At 46.1% G+C, this 20,717-nt stretch overlaps 1 long non-coding RNA gene across 1 annotated transcript in view; it reads right to left on the reverse strand.

The window, feature by feature from the left end:
• LOC138680788 (uncharacterized) overlaps positions 1–20,507 on the reverse strand; it is a 70,792-nt gene extending 50,285 nt beyond the window's left edge. The window contains exon 1 of the long non-coding RNA XR_011321772.1: positions 20,393–20,507. This is a non-coding gene — a long non-coding RNA (uncharacterized lncRNA). The remainder of the gene's footprint in view (positions 1–20,392) is intronic.
• Positions 20,508–20,717: the final 210 nt, after the last annotated feature.

Consider the following 20,717-nt stretch of genomic DNA (forward strand, 5'->3'; position numbering starts at 1 on the left):
TGTGTTATTATTTTAGGCCTTCGATGCCTGTCTGCGGTCACTCCTTCCACTAGGCCTCCACTGACCACACCACTGCTGCCCGTGTACCCCTGGAACCAATTTAAAATTGCCTACAGCCTTGTGTTATTATTTTAGGCCTTCGATGCCTGTCTGCGGTCACTCCTTCCACTAGGCCTCCACTGACCACACCACTGCTGCCCGTGTACCCCTGGAACCAATTTAAAATTGCCTACAGCCAGCCCAATTTTTTTATTTTAGGCCTTCGATGCCTGTCTGCGGTCCATTCTTTCAACTACTACTACACTGACCAGGGCACTGCTGCCCGTGTACCCCTGGAACCAATTTAAAATTGCCTACAGCCATGTGTTATTATTTTAGGCCTTCGATGCCTGTCTGCGGTCACTCCTTCCACTAGGCCTCCACTGACCACACCACTGCTGCCCGTGTACCCCTGGAACCAATTTAAAATTGCCTACAGCCATGTGTTATTATTTTAGGCCTTCGATGCCTGTCTGCGGTCACTCCTTCCACTAGGCCTCCACTGACCACACCACTGCTGCCCGTGTACCCCTGGAACCAATTTAAAATTGCCTACAGCCAGCCCAATTTTTTTATTTTAGGCCTTCGATGCCTGTCTGCGGTCCATTCTTTCAAATACTACTACACTGACCAGGGCACTGCTGCCCGTGTACCCCTGGAACCAATTTAAAATTGCCTACAGCCATGTGTTATTATTTTAGGCCTTCGATGCCTGTCTGCGGTCACTCCTTCCACTAGGCCTCCACTGACCACACCACTGCTGCCCGTGTACCCCTGGAACCAATTTAAAATTGCCTACAGCCAGCCCAATTTTTTTATTTTAGGCCTTCCATGCCTGTCTGCGGTCCGGTCCATTCTTTCAACTACTACTACACTGACCAGGGCACTGCTGCCCGTGTACCCCTGGAACCAATTTAAAATTGCCTACAGCCATGTGTTATTATTTTAGGCCTTCGATGCCTGTCTGCGGTCACTCCTTCCACTAGGCCTCCACTGACCACACCACTGCTGCCCGTGTACCCCTGGAACCAATTTAAAATTGCCTACAGCCAGCCCAATTTTTTTATTTTAGGCCTTCGATGCCTGTCTGCGGTCCATTCTTTCAACTACTACTACACTGACCAGGGCACTGCTGCCCGTGTACCCCTGGAACCAATTTAAACTTGCCTACAGCCATGTGTTATTATTTTAGGCCTTCGATGCCTGTCTGTGGTCACTCCTTCCACTAGGCCTCCACTGACCACACCACTGCTGCCCGTGTACCCCTGGAACCAATTTAAAATTGCCTACAGTCATGTGTTATTATTTTAGGCCTTCGATGCCTGTCTGCGGTCACTCCTTCCACTAGGCCTCCACTGACCACACCACTGCTGCCCGTGTACCCCTGGAACCAATTTAAAATTGCCTACAGCCAGCCCAATTTTTTTATTTTAGGCCTTCGATGCCTGTCTGCGGTCCATTCTTTCAACTACTACTACACTGACCAGGGCACTGCTGCCCGTGTACCCCTGGAACCAATTTAAAATTGCCTACAGCCATGTGTTATTATTTTAGGCCTTCGATGCCTGTCTGCGGTGACTCCTTCCACTAGGCCTCCACTGACCACACCACTGCTGCCCGTGTACCCCTGGAACCAATTTAAAATTGCCTACAGCCAGCCCAATTTTTTTATTTTAGGCCTTCGATGCCTGTCTGCGGTCCATTCTTTCAACTACTACTACACTGACCAGGGCACTGCTGCCCGTGTACCCCTGGAACCAATTTAAAATTGCCTACAGCCATGTGTTATTATTTTAGGCCTTCGATGCCTGTCTGTGGTGACTCCTTCCACTAGGCCTCCACTGACCACACCACTGCTGCCCATGCACCCCTGGAACCAATTTAAAATTGCCTACAGCCATGTGTTATTATTTTAGGCCTTCGATGCCTGTCTGCGGTCACTCCTTCCACTAGGCCTCCACTGACCACACCACTGCTGCCCGTGTACCCCTGGAACCAATTTAAAATTGCCTACAGCCGGCCCAATTTTTTTATTTTAGGCCTTCGATGCCTGTCTGCGGTCCATTCTTTCAACTACTACTACACTGACCAGGGCACTGCTGCCCGTGTACCCCTGGAACCAATTTAAAATTGCCTACAGCCATGTGTTATTATTTTAGGCCTTCGATGCCTGTCTGCGGTGACTCCTTCCACTAGGCCTCCACTGACCACACCACTGCTGCCCGTGTACCCCTGGAACCAATTTAAAATTGCCTACAGCCAGCCCAATTTTTTTATTTTAGGCCTTTGATGCCTGTCTGCGGTCCATTCTTTCAACTACTACTACACTGACCAGGGCACTGCTGCCCGTGTACCCCTGGAACCAATTTAAAATTGCCTACAGCCATGTGTTATTATTTTAGGCCTTCGATGCCTGTCTGCGGTCACTCCTTCCACTAGGCCTCCACTGACCACACCACTGCTGCCCGTGTACCCCTGGAACCAATTTAAAATTGCCTACAGCCATGTGTTATTATTTTAGGCCTTCGATGCCTGTCTGCGGTCACTCCTTCCACTAGGCCTCCACTGACCACACCACTGCTGCCCGTGTACCCCTGGAACCAATTTAAAATTGCCTACAGCCAGCCCAATTTTTTTATTTTAGGCCTTCGATGCCTGTCTGCGGTCCATTCTTTCAACTACTACTACACTGACCAGGGCACTGCTGCCCGTGTACCCCTGGAACCAATTTAAAATTGCCTACAGCCATGTGTTATTATTTTAGGCCTTCGATGCCTGTCTGCGGTCACTCCTTCCACTAGGCCTCCACTGACCACACCACTGCTGCCCGTGTACCCCTGGAACCAATTTAAAATTGCCTACAGCCAGCCCAATTTTTTTATTTTAGGCCTTCCATGCCTGTCTGCGGTCCATTCTTTCAACTACTACTACACTGACCAGGGCACTGCTGCCCGTGTACCCCTGGAACCAATTTAAAATTGCCTACAGCCATGTGTTATTATTTTAGGCCTTCGATGCCTGTCTGCGGTCACTCCTTCCACTAGGCCTCCACTGACCACACCACTGCTGCCCGTGTACCCCTGGAACCAATTTAAAATTGCCTACAGCCAGCCCAATTTTTTTATTTTAGGCCTTCGATGCCTGTCTGCGGTCCATTCTTTCAACTACTACTACACTGACCAGGGCACTGCTGCCCGTGTACCCCTGGAACCAATTTAAAATTGCCTACAGCCATGTGTTATTATTTTAGGCCTTCGATGCCTGTCTGTGGTCACTCCTTCCACTAGGCCTCCACTGACCACACCACTGCTGCCCGTGTACCCCTGGAACCAATTTAAAATTGCCTACAGTCATGTGTTATTATTTTAGGCCTTCGATGCCTGTCTGCGGTCACTCCTTCCACTAGGCCTCCACTGACCACACCACTGCTGCCCGTGTACCCCTGGAACCAATTTAAAATTGCCTACAGCCAGCCCAATTTTTTTATTTTAGGCCTTCGATGCCTGTCTGCGGTCCATTCTTTCAACTACTACTACACTGACCAGGGCACTGCTGCCCGTGTACCCCTGGAACCAATTTAAAATTGCCTACAGCCATGTGTTATTATTTTAGGCCTTCGATGCCTGTCTGCGGTGACTCCTTCCACTAGGCCTCCACTGACCACACCACTGCTGCCCGTGTACCCCTGGAACCAATTTAAAATTGCCTACAGCCAGCCCAATTTTTTTATTTTAGGCCTTCGATGCCTGTCTGCGGTCCATTCTTTCAACTACTACTACACTGACCAGGGCACTGCTGCCCGTGTACCCCTGGAACCAATTTAAAATAGCCTACAGCCATGTGTTATTATTTTAGGCCTTCGATGCCTGTCTGTGGTGACTCCTTCCACTAGGCCTCCACTGACCACACCACTGCTGCCCATGTACCCCTGGAACCAATTTAAAATTGCCTACAGCCATGTGTTATTATTTTAGGCCTTCGATGCCTGTCTGCGGTCACTCCTTCCACTAGGCCTCCACTGACCACACCACTGCTGCCCGTGTACCCCTGGAACCAATTTAAAATTGCCTACAGCCGGCCCAATTTTTTTATTTTAGGCCTTCGATGCCTGTCTGCGGTCCATTCTTTCAACTACTACTACACTGACCAGGGCACTGCTGCCCGTGTACCCCTGGAACCAATTTAAAATTGCCTACAGCCATGTGTTATTATTTTAGGCCTTCGATGCCTGTCTGCGGTGACTCCTTCCACTAGGCCTCCACTGACCACACCACTGCTGCCCGTGTACCCCTGGAACCAATTTAAAATTGCCTACAGCCAGCCCAATTTTTTTATTTTAGGCCTTCGATGCCTGTCTGCTGTCCATTCTTTCAACTACTACTACACTGACCAGGGCACTGCTGCCCGTGTACCCCTGTAACCAATTTAGAATTGCCTACAGCCATGTGTTATTATTTTAGGCCTTCGATGCCTGTCTGCGGTCACTCCTTCCACTAGGCCTCCACTGACCACACCACTGCTGCCCGTGTACCCCTGGAACCAATTTAAAATTGCCTACAGCCATGTGTTATTATTTTAGGCCTTCGATGCCTGTCTGCGGTCACTCCTTCCAATAGGCCTCCACTGACCACACCACTGCTGCCCGTGTACCCCTGGAACCAACATCAGAAAATATAAAAATAAGTATTTTGCTTATAAAAAAGAAAATACTGGAGAGATATCAAATGCAGACATTTTAACATTAAAAACAAACACATACAACAAAAATCTGGTACAGTACTAAAAATGGCCACCAGCTACAATAACTTTCTCCTGCAAGTAGTTAACTGAAAGGTTTTTTCAATTTTAAACACAGATATGGCATCCACCGAGTGTTGTCCTGTCGCGTCTTCTTTATATTATTGCCAAGAAGATGCAAAACAATGAAAATAATAAAATCATTATTTACCAAAAAAATAGAGTAAGTCAAAACCACATTGCAAATAAACATTCATTACAAATAAAGAAGCAGGGCGCGTCCGAGGGTGAGTATATACCTAATAAGAATATAATCACCCTCGGACGCGCCCTGCTTCTTTCCGACAGCCTTCCTTCCTAAGAATCAGCCCTTCCGTGGTGTAGAGAGAGGGTTTGTTACACTCCAAGGTGTTCCCCAGGTTGCCTTTCCTGAGCTTCGATCTTCCGGCTCTCGTTTAGTAGTTGTTGGAAACTACGCTGCATTGGGCCTACAATTTGGGTATGGGGTGTAGAGAGATGGTGTGTTCCACTCCAAGGTGTTCCCCAGGTTGCCTTTCCTGAGCTTCGATCTTCCGGCTCTCGTTTAGTAGTTGTTGGAAACTACGCTGCATTAGGCCTACAAATTGGGTATTGGGTGTAGAGAGATGGTGTGTTCCACTGTAGAGAGATGGTGTGTTCCACTCCAAGGTGTTCCCCAGGTTTCCTCGCCAATGCTTCGATCATCATGCTCTCGTTTAGTAGTTGTTGGAAACTACGCTGCATTAGGCCTACAAATTGGGTATGGGGTGTAGAGAGATGGTGTGTTCCACTCCAAGGTGTTTTCCAGGTTGCCTTTCCTGAGCTTCGATCTTCCGGCTCTCGTTTAGTAGTTCTTGGAAACTACACTGCATTAGGCCTACAAATTGGGTATGGGGTGTAGAGAGATGGTGTGTTCCACTCCAAGGTGTTCCCCAGGTTTCCTCGCCAATGCTTCGATCTTCATGCTCTCGTTTAGTAGTTGTTGGAAACTACACTGCATTAGGCCTACAAATTGGGTATGGGGTGTAGAGAGATGGTGTGTTCCACTCCAAGGTGTTCTCCAGGTTGCCTTTCCTGAGCTTCGATCTTCCGGCTCTCGTTTAGTAGTTCTTGGAAACTACACTGCATTAGGCCTACAAATTGGGTATGGGGTGTAGAGAGATGGTGTGTTCCACTCCAAGGTGTTCTCCAGGTTGCCTTTCCTGAACTTCTATCTTCAGGCTCTCATTAAATTGTGGTTAAACGGAACAACTGCATTTGGCGTACTAGTTGGTTTGGGGCCTACTATCGGTGTCTGCCACTCCTTGCTGTTCTCCTGGTTTCCTGTCCTGAAATTCCGTTTTCAGGCGCTCGTTAAGTAGTTGTTAATGTTAGACTGCATTTTGCCTACTAGTTGGGTTGGGGCCTACTATCGGTGTCTGCCACTCCTTGCTGTTCTCCTCCACTGAACAAAGCTGTGCCGCCTGTTTACTACGGTTGCCAATTTTGAACTGCATTTCGACTACTTACTGATTTGGGCCTACTCTCTGTGTCAGCCTCTCATTCCAGTTGTCCTCCACTGCAATGCCCCCTGGTTATTCCTGTGTTACCAATTTTGAACTGCATTTAGCCAACTTTATTCTTTGGGCCTATATCTGTGTTTCCTCCTCATCCTGCCCATTGCCCAGCCAGTGATAGATGAGTCTGCTGGTACATTGACCCATAACGCAACATTCCCCGTGCACGCTACACAACAACATTGTGACCCTGCTGAAAGTCAGGTTGCTCTTCCCGCATACCATACCACCTTACACGGGGACAAAGAGGAAGGTGCAGATGAAAGTGCAGGTTCCTTCATCAGGTGAGGGGGAGGAATACTAGTTGGCGACGTCACTGGCACAGGGCCTCTCATAGTACGCAAAAGTGTTGCTGCCGGTGGGAGGCGCCCCCGCCGTGCAAACACACCGCTGTACTTTGAGGGGCCCTGTGCCAGTGCCAATGCCAACGAGTGGGCCCCCCCTGCTTGCTCAGGTTCACAGCACTTGCAAAGTTGAAATACTTACCTCTCCCTGCTCCACTGCCGTGACGTGGTCCAGATTTCCTGGGCCCACTAATTACTTGAACCAGCCCTACCCACCACAACTTTAGCCAAATGACCCCCAATTTCAAATGCCTTCCAATTATTATAAGGTAAATTACGCTTGACAAGCTTCATTAAGAAGAATGGATGGTTTTGACATTAAAATGGGCACTCTAGGTGTTTTCCTGGCCCCCACTCACTGCCGACTATGCTGCCCCATTGACTTGCATTGGGTTTCGTGTTTCGGTCGATCCCGACTTTACGTCATAATCGGCCGATTTCACTCGACCCGACTTTTGAGATAGTCGGGTTTCGCGAAACCCGGCTCGACTCTGAAAAGGTCAAGGTCGCTCAACTCTAGTGTCCACGTTCAGGATGGCCGGCGGTTTGGACGGAGCGGCAAACTCGCTCCGCCCAAAGCTCTGCCCCCTTCAGGGGACGTGATGATGCCGGATGTGTTCATTGCACACATCCGGAATCATCGCACCCCACACATAGGGCCCTGTGTTATACCTTGCGGTGGCACAGCGTTGCTGCAAGGTAAACGGACATGCTACGATCTAAAAAGATGCGCCGCATGTCCGGAAACGCAGGGCCGCCGGGTGCATGTTCACACGCATAGTGGAGACGGGATTTCATAAAATCTCCTCCATTATGCTGTAACATCTGGATGCTGTGTGTTTGACGCTGCGTCTCTATGCAGCGTCAAACACGCAGCGTTTCCTGAACGTGGAAACATACCCTAAAGGTACGGTCCAACATTGTGACGCCACATGCAGCTGAACCTACTGGGTTTTCTCTATTTAATAACACAACCCACTCAATGTGGGTGTAGGTTTGGGCACATGCAGCATAAGAATGTGGGAATGTACCCTAAAGTTGAAGGGGTTGTCCCATGAACAAGATTCATTTTAATCAATAGATCTTAGAATAAAAAATAAGTTTCACAATTGAATGTGTTAAAAAAAATGTTCCTGTCCTGTGATAATGGTTGTGTCTGACCGTGTTCCTGTCCTCGGATAATCTTACTGTGTAAAGGTTGTATCTGACATTGCAGGAACATGGCCAGATAAACCACAACTCTTGGCCAGGGGAGGAATTTATAGCGAATCTGTCACCAGGTTTGACCGATATAAGATATGGCCACCGCTTTTAAGGGCTTATCAACTGCATTATATAATGCTGTAGATAGGCCCCCGATCCGACCTGAAAGATAAGAAAAATACATTTTTTTATACTCACTCGGTACTGCAGTGCGCAGGGCTGGGAACGGTCAGAGAGACCCAGTGCCAGCGTACTGCAGTACTTTGCTCTGCCCTCAACAAGGCAGGAGCGCAATGCTGGGGAGCCTGTGAAGCAAGCAGTATAATAAAACGTATTTTTCTTTTCTTTCAGGTTGGATCAGGGGCTTAGCTACAGCATTATAGATTACTGTAGATAAGTCCTGAAAGGCAGTGGACGTTTCTTATATCAGCCAAATCTGATGACCGGTTTGCTTTAAGGAGAGCACAGACTGTACAGCATGAGATCGCAACTGATTCTTTCTGTGAAGTAAAACATACTTTTAGACAGACAGAAAGGGAAATGTTTTACCTCACATAAAACATCAGCTGCAATTCCATGAGCAAGGCCCACGGCCAGATTGCCTTAATTAGAATATTTTGTGTTCCACCATTGGTGGTGCTTATCCCCCCGCAATAGAGAATGGCAGCTCAGCTCCAGAGGAACTCCCGTCACCTTCTCTGTGATGTGGACTCAGATCTCTCCCAGCATGTACTTGTGCCAACCACAAGAAGAAGTGGACCCGCAGGAGCTTGTATGGAGAGGTAGGTGCCTATTAAAAACTTTTTTCAATAAAGTGAGTGAAATGACTATGCTGAAGTTACTTTCTTATTCCTCCAGTTTCTTATACAGTTATGAAGTTGGTTTCTTATTTAGATGTTTCATATTTTCAAAATTGTCTTTATTTTTGCATGTTTAATAACAAAAAGAAAAAAAAATCACAATAATAAATGGAGTGCTGTGCCCTGATGTGAAGACAATTAAAAACAGCTACAAAAATTATAAATGTGGCACAAGGATGGGCATCAAACTGGCACAGAAGGGTGCTATTGAATGGGTTAAATGACACAGATAGGAATGTCTCTAATAAAATTCAGCTTAGCCCACACAAGTTGTGGGAATCAGACCTGGCATCAAAGTGTGCAACTATCTCATTTTCATAAATTTGAATAAGCATATGGTGTTTTTAAAATTTTAAATGACTTTGGGCCACTGGTCTTACATTAAGAGACACACAGTTATGCATGCCCCACATTAAACACAGATCACTCTAGCCTGGGATAAGTGGGTTCTTGGCTTCAGAGCTGGTGTCAAAGTGGTAAAATAGTCAATTTTTCACAGATTTGAATAAGTAACTGTTGTTTTTAGAGGGTTAATTGATTTTGGGCCACTGATCTCACACCACCATTACACAGTTTTGGGATGGAATGCAAGGGACTTGTCAGGGGCCCGTTAGGGTCCCGATGTGATATATGAAATCTTCAGAATAAGAACAGCGCTTCATACAGCCACATTCCTGCTGTCAGACGTGACTGGAATAATGGATGGACAATTGGACATTAATGTTAACAGGTTCACAAACAGTTCAAATCTTTAGACTGTAGCGGGACTCCAAGCAACCAATGGTGGGACCCCAAGCAATAAAGAATTTAGTCTCTGGAACTCTGGAATAAGATTTCTGGCGTAAAGTAAGCCACATCTCCTCCTGAATTAGCAAAGCTATGGGGCTATGCCCCCATTCCACCTGGATTGAAAAAGACCAAAAGACTCACATTTTCTTCTCAGCCTGGAGTTGTCACTTTCATAAATCAGAGCAGGGCCGGCTCCAGGTTTTTGAGTGCCCCGGGTGAAAGACTCTCAGTGGGCCCCCCCTTTAGCACATACCACGATTCATGATCGCATATAAACACAGCCATGTAGTATATAACACAGCCCACGTAGTATATAGGACAGCCACGTATCATATAACACAGCCATGTAGTATATAACAGCCCACGTAGCATATAACACAGCCACGTAGTATATAGCACACCCCATATAGTATATAGCACAGCCACATAGTATATAACACGGCCCACATAGTTTATAGAACAGCCATCTAGTACAGTATATAGCACAGCCCACGTAGCATATAACAGCCCACGTAGTATATAACACAGCCCAAGTAGTATATAGAACAGCCATGTAGTATATAGAGACACTTGCCCCATGTAGTGCTGCACAAACGTTATGGCCCCATAGATGCTCCATACAGACACTTGCCCCATATAGTGCTGCACAAACGTTTTGGCCCCATACAGACACTTGCCCCATATAGTGCTGTACAAACATTATGGCCCCATACAGACAATTGCCCCATATAGTGTTGCACAAACGTTATTGCCCCATAATATGCTCCATACAGATACTTGCCCCATTTGCTGTGATAAAAAAAATAAATCACATACTCACCTCTCCGTCGCTCAGGCCCCCGGCACTTTCAATATTCACCTGTCCTCGTTCCAGCCGCCGCTCCATCTTCTTCAGCGTCTTCTGCACTGACGCGCAGGCAGAGGGTGTGCACTAACCATGTCACCGCGCCCTCTGACCTCAGCGTCACTGCAGAGGACGTGGAAGACGGAGCGGCGGCTGGAACGAGGAGCAGGTGAATATCGCGCAGCGCTGCGCTCCCCTATCCATTATACTCACCTGCTCCCGGCGTGGTGCAGTCCCTGCTTCCTGGCGCCGGCAGCTTCTTCCTGTCTTGAGCGGTCACCGTTACCGCTCATTACAGTAATGAATATGCGGCTCCACCCTTATGGGAGGTGGAGCCGCATATTCATTACTGTAATAAGCGGTACCATGTGACCGCTCAGTACAGGAAGAAGCTGGGGAGCCAGGGACCTGCAGGGACCGTGCCAGCCGCCAGGAGTAGGTGAGTATAATTAGACAGCCCCTGGCTGCTCCCCCTCCCCTGCCGAGTCAGCTCCGTGATGTGCCGCTAGCTGAGGGCTCCTTGGGGAGCAGTGGTCCTAGGCACTGGCAGCTGTCTGCCCTTAACGCCGGCCTTGAATGGGCCCCCCTGTCTCGCCAGGGCCCCGGCACTTGCCCGGGTACGTCGGGTGCTGACGCCGGCCCTGAATCAGAGCCAAGGAGTTCAAATCAAGAAGCACTGGTCACTGCCCATCCTGATGTCAGGCTAATGCTAGGAGGTGAATTTTATATAGGACATCGCTATATGTGTGTGGGCAGGGTAAGCTCAGTGGCTTAAAGTCATTTAACTCTTAAATCAAAGCAGTAGCTTATTTAAATCAGTACAAAGTTGCAAGTTGACCACTTTGATGACAGCTTTTAAGACCATTAACCATTTTAGCCAGGCTTAAGCAAGCTAATTTTGATGTGGGACTTCCTCTTCTGTGGCTGGTGCTGTAAGACCACAGGTCCAAAGTAATTTAACCCTTAAAAACACCAGTTACTTATTCAAATCTGCAAAATTGGCTTTCTGTCCACTTTGATATAATCTCTGATGCCTAGGACCTATTTGGGCCAGGCTAGAGTGTCTGACCCAGGGCATCCCTACATCTTTAAAGGGGTTACCCAGGACAAATTTTTTAAACTTTGGGCCTAAAGCATAACATGCAGGCAGTTGCTTATTACATGCGCCAATCTCTGCCAAAATACACACAGACCACTACTGCCATCGACTCCACTGATGTCACACTGACAAAGCAATGGCTTATTTTCTGCTCTGCTAAGTTGACAGGGCATGACTGTCGACATCATGCTAATTGGTAGCCGGGTCCCTGATGTCAATCAGCATGACCTCAGTAGTTACACTTCACTGACAGAGCAGCTCAGAAGAAGAACAGCTGCTCTGCTGACGTTGAGATGCTAAGTCACCGAGCGGTACGGTGGGTGGCTGCTCTGTGGTGGTGATGGGTAGAACAGGCAGATAGTTTTCAGCTTCCTGCTTGTTAGTTTTAAGCCCATGGTAAAGAAATGTTGGTATTGTGTGTTGTCTGATGGTAGGTAGAGTTCGTATTAACAGTTGAGACTAGCCCAGAGCGGGAGGGGCTAAGCTGAAGTGACAGATACCGTTTCCTGTCAGGACATGAGATAGGGCACAGTGTTTGTAGAACATAGACAAAAGGTCTAGACAGTAACAGTGCCACATGACCTGGGTGTCTCTAATATAAGAGGAGACTGTGACAGAAGATAGCGAGATCCTAGCGGAAAGAAGGAGAGACGTGACCAAAAAAACAGAGTGATCGATTGTAGACTGGTCCAGGGGATGGACATCTAGCAGTATGGCCCAGAGTTTATAACTCCGAGAGCTAACAGGCCAAGATGGGACAGAGTACATGAGGCGAGCACATTGCCCCAGGCGGGAGTTCTAGAACCTCAGGAACAGAAAAGATAAGTTCAGGCCTTTCTGGCAATATAGTTCCCTAGAGGGGAAAGATGACATGGATCTGGGGGTTGAGAATAGGACTTTTGCTAACTGGACTGTAGTACTAAGCTGGGGTGTGGTGAAGTAGAGAGGAATGGTGAAAATGAAGGACGAGCAGGGAAAGAATAATTGGAATTGTGTGGGGAAAATGCTTTGTGTTGTGAAAGAAATGTTTATTAAGTTGTGTAGCCGCTATCTACTGTATATAATCCCCATTAAATTATTGTATAGTAAAAAATGTATTTTTGACTGGTGGTCTCCCTTATTGAACTGTCAAACATCTGCACCTGGCCAACCAAGTGTTAGGTGTCGAGTTCCCGCCGCTGCACAGGCAGAATCTCAAACCATGTCCTCTGCGGTCTGCCATTTTTCCCCAGCCGCAGAGAAGCCTGCTCAGCAGAGACGTCGGTCCCAGCGTCTTGCTCAGGGCTCATACTCACTTGCGCAAAACTCGGATGAGTCTCACACGGCAATACCCGGCACTGCACATGGCACAGAGGAGCGGAGCGTGTGGTTGCATGTATTCCTATGCGGCCGCACGCTCCGATCCGAGTGTCGGCAGCAGCGCCGGGTATTGCCATGCGAGACTCATCTGAGTTTCGTGCAAGTGAGTATGAGCCTGCAAGCTGATGCTGAGCATCTGGTTACTGCTGCCATCCCAGGTTCAGCTATTGTAACCAGCATTAATCAGTGGCAAGCAGACACTCCAGGAACAAAGTCCTGCTTTTTGTCAAATGAGCATGCCCATGGGACAACCTCTCATTGGACGTCGGGGGTGACATGTTCAGGTCCTGAAGTGGCCCTGATTTGACCACTGGGAAGGTCCCGGATGGATGCAGCTATAAAAGGTTCGCATGGCCGCTTGGCCATGTGCTAGTATAAATCTAAATCGTGTATGTGTGGATGTGTGAATGCAATCTGATGAAAGCTCCTAATTTATCCCCTTCCCTAGAGTTGTTGTCTGAGTGTGGGTGATTGGAGCTAACTAGTGCCAGATTGTTCCATGTAGCACAATGCACGACAGTACTGTGTCGAAAGCAGCGTCCGTCACAGCGGCACTGTGCACAAATAGTACGCTTTCCTAGCCCAAGCTTAGGGTGGTTAGTGGCGTCCGCCAGAGCGGCGCTGTACGCACATAGTGCGGTAATCTTTAGATTAGTTTCTCTCTGGCACCGTATTTGCGGCGGGACTCTAACCCTGTGTCCTTGGGGCAGGGTCCTGTGACCAAAACACTAGCGTTCACTCTGCGGTATTGCGACCCTGTGACGCAACAGGGTTCGCCTCCTAGATACCGGGTGAAGTTAATCCACGTGTGTTCACATTATACCGCCATATACTGTCCGTCATTACTAAGCAGCAGGTGTCAGCTCTGCACGGTGAACCCCGGGCTGTGAACACACCTTATATCATCCTTAATATTATTCGTTGCATTCCGCCAGCCCTAACACCAAGTTATCGGTAAAATGCGGCCTGCAAGGGCAAATCGCCCCAATAGCACAAGTCCACACACCCAGCCAGGACCCCAACCTTCTTATAACATGTCAGGACATAAGAGACAAGTAACTCGCCCATGGCTACTGCGCTGTACCATGTTGCATATCGACATGAATGTTTGACAAGATGAAGAAGAAAAAGCCTATAATCAGACGAGACATCAGCAGTAACTTACTGGATGTAAATATTTATTCTGTTTAGGAGTATGATTAAACGGACTGACCGGCGGCACTAAGCGACTACTAATCGGAAAACCGTTATTGATCGCCAGTTGTTTACTGTGTTCTGTCTGTTTAAAGAGTCTATTAAATGATACAGGAAAGAAATATATCTTGGTACCGTGTTAGCCAGTGGATAGAAAAATATTTAGAATTGAGAGTCCTCAGTGGTTGATACCTTTTAATGGCTAACTGAAAAGATGGTAACAAATTGCAAGCTTTCGAGACTACACAGGTCTCTTCATCAGGCAAAGACTAAAACAAATTCTGAAGAATCACATATTTATGCACAACATAGTATAGGGAAAAAAAAAAAAAAAAAAACCATGGATAAGCCAGGTGACATGAAGCAGAATTACCATGGGTGATAAACAGTTACGTCCATAAATATTGGGCCAATTCTTAGATAAGGATTGTTTTATTGTCCTGTGATTAGGGTCTCTGTTTTAATGACCCTTCATGGTCTGAGGGGCAAGTTCCTTAGTTGATGTAAAAAGACATAAATCCATGTGACACATTCATTCCTGCATTAAGAGTGTCAAAGGTCGTCATCAGTTTATATTCCCAGACTCTCCTGTCTTTCTGCGATTTGAAGTTTCCTTTCAATACAAGTAATTTCATGTCCATAATGTTATGATTTGGGAGACAGAAATGTATTGCCACCGGTAGATCCATTCTTTTTTCTCTTATTGTATGGCGATGGGAGTTCATTCTTGTTCTAAGCTTCTGCCCTGTCTCCCCCACATACAGACCCCCAGTTGGACATTTAGTACATATAATTAGGTACACCACATTAGAAGTGACGCAGCTGAAAGTACCTGGGATCTTGTAGTTCTGATGTGAATTGGGGATCGTTATCTTGTCTGTGGTCATTATAAATGGACAGGTAAATGATATGCACTGAGTTATCATTCCATATTTTATAGCATGCTCTCTTGTTATATATAGTGCTCCCTTATTACATAGCAATCTCTTTTCATATATGTCGCCGTCCCGTATATATAGTGTCCTCTTGTTATAAATAGTATCCTCTATTATGTATTGCACTGTGTTTTGTATAGCGCTGTACGTAAGGGGAAAAAATGTGCAGATGTGCACCAGAGCACTTGGTATTAATTATGTGACCTATCACATGATCTCTCAAGATAATCATGTAATATGTCACGTGATATACCGGATGCTGGAGGGCCCACGCCCTATAAGCTGCCCGAGGCTCTGGCTATTCTTAATTCTTCCCTGTCTCCAGCTACATTTTAGGGAGCAGCAGAGTAGATTTTAATAATGATATCAATCTGATTGAATACCTTATGCCTTTGAGGCCACTTTCACACTCATGTATTTTTCATCATTACTAGAAAGAAAAAACTGCTGTAATAGAGGAATAAACAGAGAAAAAATAGAATGGAAATATTTCTATCTGTTCTGTTTTGTATCCACTCACAGTATTGGCTTACTACTACTAATAAAGAATACTGACTAACATATTGTGAAATTGGCCTCAGAATTCCCAGACACAAGCTTTACCCATAAAAGATAGGCCATTCTATCATGCTCATAACATAATTGGTAATATAGGCTGTAGTGTATAAGGTAATATAAAGCAAGGGTGCACCACCTGACGTTCAGGGGCCACATGCGGCCTATGATGCCATATTTGATTCCTCCATGCTCAATAGCTATGAGGACAGCTGCTTTTATTGTATTGTCATTTTGACTTCTGTTTTCTGGAGTGCTAAATAGCAGAGTAGAGGACCCTCATGGTCTACAGTTCCAGACATGAAAACCTATATTTTAGTTGACATCTATAGTATTGCCAATATATAGCACAGAATAGCCCTTTACATTTTATGTGGCTTTTGTGCCTGAGGAGGTGGTGATGGCGAACTCAGTTGAGGGGTTCAAGAGAGGCCTGGATGTCTTCCTGGAGCAGAACAATATTGTATCATACAATTATTAGGTTCTGTAGAAGGACGTAGATCTGGGGATTTATTATGATGGAATATAGGCTGAACTGGATGGACAAATGTCTTTTTTCGGCCTTACTAACTATGTTACTATGTTACTATGGTACTGTAAGGATATGGACATGCCACCCATGTTTGCCCCTTGAAGAAACAAGTTTGAATGTTATATGATATCATGTCATGTGAATTGTGCTGTATAATGTAAGGTGTTGTAATGTATAGGGTAAGTGATGTAGCATAGGTATTGACAGTAGGAGAAGTTAGGATAGAGTTAATGTTTGGGAATAGCCCACAGTGAGAAGAGTTAGTGTTAGCGAAAGTGACCACATCCTGTTGGGTAAGGAGATAGGATCTGGAGTGTGAAGTGAGCAGAGGTGCATGAAAGGGTGACCCTGAGTGAGAGGAGACTAAGAGCAAGGGATAGTTACATTCTAAAGAAAAAGTGACCAAAAGTGACACAGACTGGCCTTCCAGAGAAGGGTCCTTGGAGAGGACATTGAGTCACAAACCACAGAGCTTGTTACGCAGATTGTAAAAGCCTAATAGGACTGAGTACATGGGACTAGTCGGGTCCCAAGTGCAGGGGTTCCAGGGCACCAGTTGTGGAAGGAAAAAGACACAGAATTGAAGGGCAAGTAAGTAGAGGACTGTAGAATTAAAGCTGGGTTTCAGTGAAGTAGGGAAAAACAGTGTGTCTCACTAGCCCTGGAGTAAACTACAGGGGAAGGATATTGTGTGACAATGCTTTATACCATAAATAAAACAATCATAAGACTTTGTACCTATTATCCCTTGTGTATAATCCTTACCAAGTTACCGTTCAGTAAAGACTTTATTTTGAAAAGGTGGTCTCCTTCAATGAACTGTGAAACATCTGGTCCTGGCAATCCCAAAACAGCGGCTAAAAGAGGCCTGCATGGGCATAAGGCCTCCACAGCACAAGTCCACACACCCAGGCAGGACCCACACTTTTATATAACACGCTGGAGTGCTGAAAACGAGTATCTCGCTACAGAGCTGTGGCTACAGAGCTGCATTACAGTATAATTATACAATTTGGCATTTGAACTAAAAAAGATTGCAAACCTCTGATATCAAGTTATAACTGTAAGCAGTGTCAGACTGAGGTGCCAATGGCTTGATAATAACATTGTCTCTGATGGTCCACTGTTCTGCTGTATGCAAATATGCAAATATTCTCCCCAGTCCCACAAGCTCGCTGTCTCTGGGGAAATCCTTGACACTGATCTCTCCTTCAAACCACATATCCAAGCCCTTTCCACTTCCTGCCGTCTTCAACTCAAAAATATTTCACGGATCCGTACATTCCTAGACCAAGAATCTGCAAAAACCCTAGTCCATGCCCTCATCACCTTCTGTCTCGACTACTGAAACCTCCTGCTCTGTGGCCTCCCCTCGAACACTCTCAACCCCTCCAATCTATTCTAAACTCTGCTGCCCGACTAATCCACCTGTCCCCCCGCTATTCCCGGCCTCTCCCCTCTGTCAGTCCCTTCACTGGCTCCCCATTACCCTGAGACTCCAGTACAAAACCCTAACCATGACATACAAAGCCATCCACAACCTGTCTTCTCCATACATCTGTGACCTCATCTCCCGGTACTTTCCTGCATGCAACCTCCGATCCTCACAAGATCTCCTTCTCTACTTCCCTGTTATCTCCTCTTCCCACAATCGCATACAAGATTTCTCTCGCGCATCACCCCTACTCTGGAACTCTCTACCGCAACATATCAGACTCTCGCCTGCCATCGAAATCTTCAAAAAGAACCTGAAGACCTACCTCTTCCGACAAGCCTACAACCTGCAGTACCCACCGATCGACCAAACCGCTGCACGACCAGCTCTACCCTCGCCTACTGTATCCTCACCCATCCCTTGTAGATTGTGGGCCCTCGCGGGCAGGGTCCTCTCTCCTCCTGTACCAGTTATGACTTGTATTGTTTAAGATTATTGTACTTGTTTTTATTATGCATACACCTCCTCACATGTAAAGCGCCATGGAATAAATGGAGCTATAATAATAACAAATAATAATAATATTACATCACCCTTATTCATAAATTTACCTGTGATTCTTTATAATGATAATAAACTTGGTAGTTTGTTACAGTGATGAGGATCTGCTTCGATCTGTACAGAGTGAATCAATTGTACTGTGCCAGCACTGCTCATAGGGGGTGAAGTGCCCACTTTTATACAGTGGCCCACCATGGAATTCCTCTGTTCCCTTGTGGTCCAGTCAGAGCCTGGCTGTAAAAATGAAACTGCAGAATTTTATGCAGGCCCCCAAACAGACTTAGGACCCAAGTCAGGCTACCTAGCTGCCTTTCTCTCAAGCCACAGAAACTCCTCTATTTGCCCTGATTTGACAATTAGTCTTTCCATTGAGATACGGGTGTTATTAGCTCCATATTTCTCATACTTGGATGCATCAGCTGAGAGTTAACTTTTCATGTCTAGGCTGTTCATGTACCATAAAAAGGAATGTTTTTGTCAGATTTCTTACAACGTGTTGGCTCATTGTGGCTCTTACTAGAAATAGCTTTAAGTGAGAAAACATGTTTCTGCGCACAGGTTTAGTGGCTTGCCTATAGAAATTCTTATGCTGGCAGTAAGTCTTCAGAGAATAGAAGCTCCACAATGCTTGTTTTGCAGCAGAATCCCAGTTACCTCGTTTCACCTCTCACATACTGTACGATCTGGGCCCCCTGCGGCTTTCTTTAAGTTGGATGAGCCGTTCTGATCTCTACAGAAGTAGGTCAGCATGTCATATAAGGTAGCAGAGCATTAATGCACAGCCAGCACAGAACAGAAAACCTGGCAGATTATGGATGATAAGCAACCAGCTGTCTAAGATGTGCAGAAATAAAATATCATTTATTATGAAGCTCACAGCAGTCATCTCCTTGCATGGGGGATTAGTTAACCCATTCTTGGCATTGTAACACAATTCAAGCTACCTAAAAGGATAAGGAGGGGTATTCTGCATAGGTATTTTTAATCCCTTAGTCCACAATTCCAGAGAAACCTGTTTGTTGGGTTCCAAATGCTATTTCTAGACCTGTACTGTCTAGTGAGTGCAAACATGCGGAAAATGTGTGTATTCTCTCAAAGCTCTGAGCACAAATCAGGAGGCAAATAGCATTTGTGCAGCGGAGACACGAATGTGGTGTAGAACAGCACACTCTGGTGGCATTTTGTAAGAAGTGAATAATCCTAAAATGCATAAAAAGTAAATTCTGGTTTCCAGGAGATCATAGTCCACCACCATTTCCCTTCATTACTTCCTCTGGCTTCTTACATAAAGAGTCCGTGCCAGGTTCTCTGTCAAACCCCTGTGTGAATTATTGTTTGTGACCATCAGATTGAAGTCTACTAGCAGACTCCTTAGCCAATAGGACTGGAAATATTGTAAGACTATACTCTATGTATGTTGTGGTCATACGTTAGATGTACACATTGAGGAATGATCTGATCTATCAGTCTGACCTATGTCCTGAGCAATATCCAAATACCACTTTTACTACCTCTTGTCATTAACTTAAAATGACTCTGACAGCTGGTCCAGGGTGTCCAAACCATGGTTATCGCTGATGAGCTACCAGATCTTTGATTTCAGCCAGCTATATGTTCCTCTGAAATGCTGTGATGTATCGGAGAAAACATACATTCCTAAACTGGCCAGGGACCAGCCTCATGGGTGAATAATCCAAGAGATCAGTTCTCGGTGGCTTCTCCTTCCATCCCTGCCCCCCTCGCCCATTGAGTGACACATCTAACCCTATAAACACATGGAGAGAGGTCTGTCACTCAATGAGAGTCTTGGGTGGGGGAAGCTACCAGGGGCCAGCCTGTTGGGTGACTAATGCAAGAGATCGGTCCTAGGTGGCTTCTCCTTCCATCCCTGCCCCCCACACACATTAAGTGACAGGTTTAACCCTATGAACACATGGAGAGAGATCTGTCACTCAATGAGAGTCTTGGGTGGGGTGCCATTTATAGGTGCCCACATTCTTATACGACCTCTCTGCTTTACATCGTACATCATAGCCTACATTCCTGTGACAGCATAAAAATGGAAACCCTTTCGGACTGATGTGCAGGCCCGCCAATAACAGCTCTGCTAAATAAACACTGACAAGAATTCCTTTAAATTGTGAGTTGACTCACGGTTCGGCCGCAGATTTATGAATAATCCCACATTACCATGATATTTTGTCCAGTTCTGTAGGTGACCCGATCGCTATGTCCATTACCTACCGTATGTATCATGCCATTTCATGTGGGCCTGACACTTCGTTATGGCACTGACACATTCAGCTCTTGATTATGGTACATAATAACTCACCTCTCATAGTGTAGTACATTCATTACTGACAGGTTACATATGTTGTAACACATTAGACACTTGTTTTTAGGTTCTTGTTGTTCAGTCTTCATTACCCCCACCTCTCTGATTTTTCTTCGCTGGGATCTGCTTCTGCCTGCCAAGATATTTTCTACGTCTATTTCAAAACCATAACCCATGAGGGCCCCCTGCATTCCTTCTACTAGTATTAGTCTCTTCAGGAACAGATTGTTCCCGGAGTCATCCCACAATATTCTTCTATTAAAGGGACCCATCCTGCTGGTTCTCTGCCAAGCTTTTGGAATTGTTTGCCTAATGGATTATT

The sequence above is a fragment of the Ranitomeya imitator genome, chromosome 5 (genome assembly GCF_032444005.1).
Source record: "Ranitomeya imitator isolate aRanImi1 chromosome 5, aRanImi1.pri, whole genome shotgun sequence".
In the NCBI taxonomy this organism is placed as follows: Eukaryota; Metazoa; Chordata; class Amphibia; order Anura; family Dendrobatidae; genus Ranitomeya; species Ranitomeya imitator.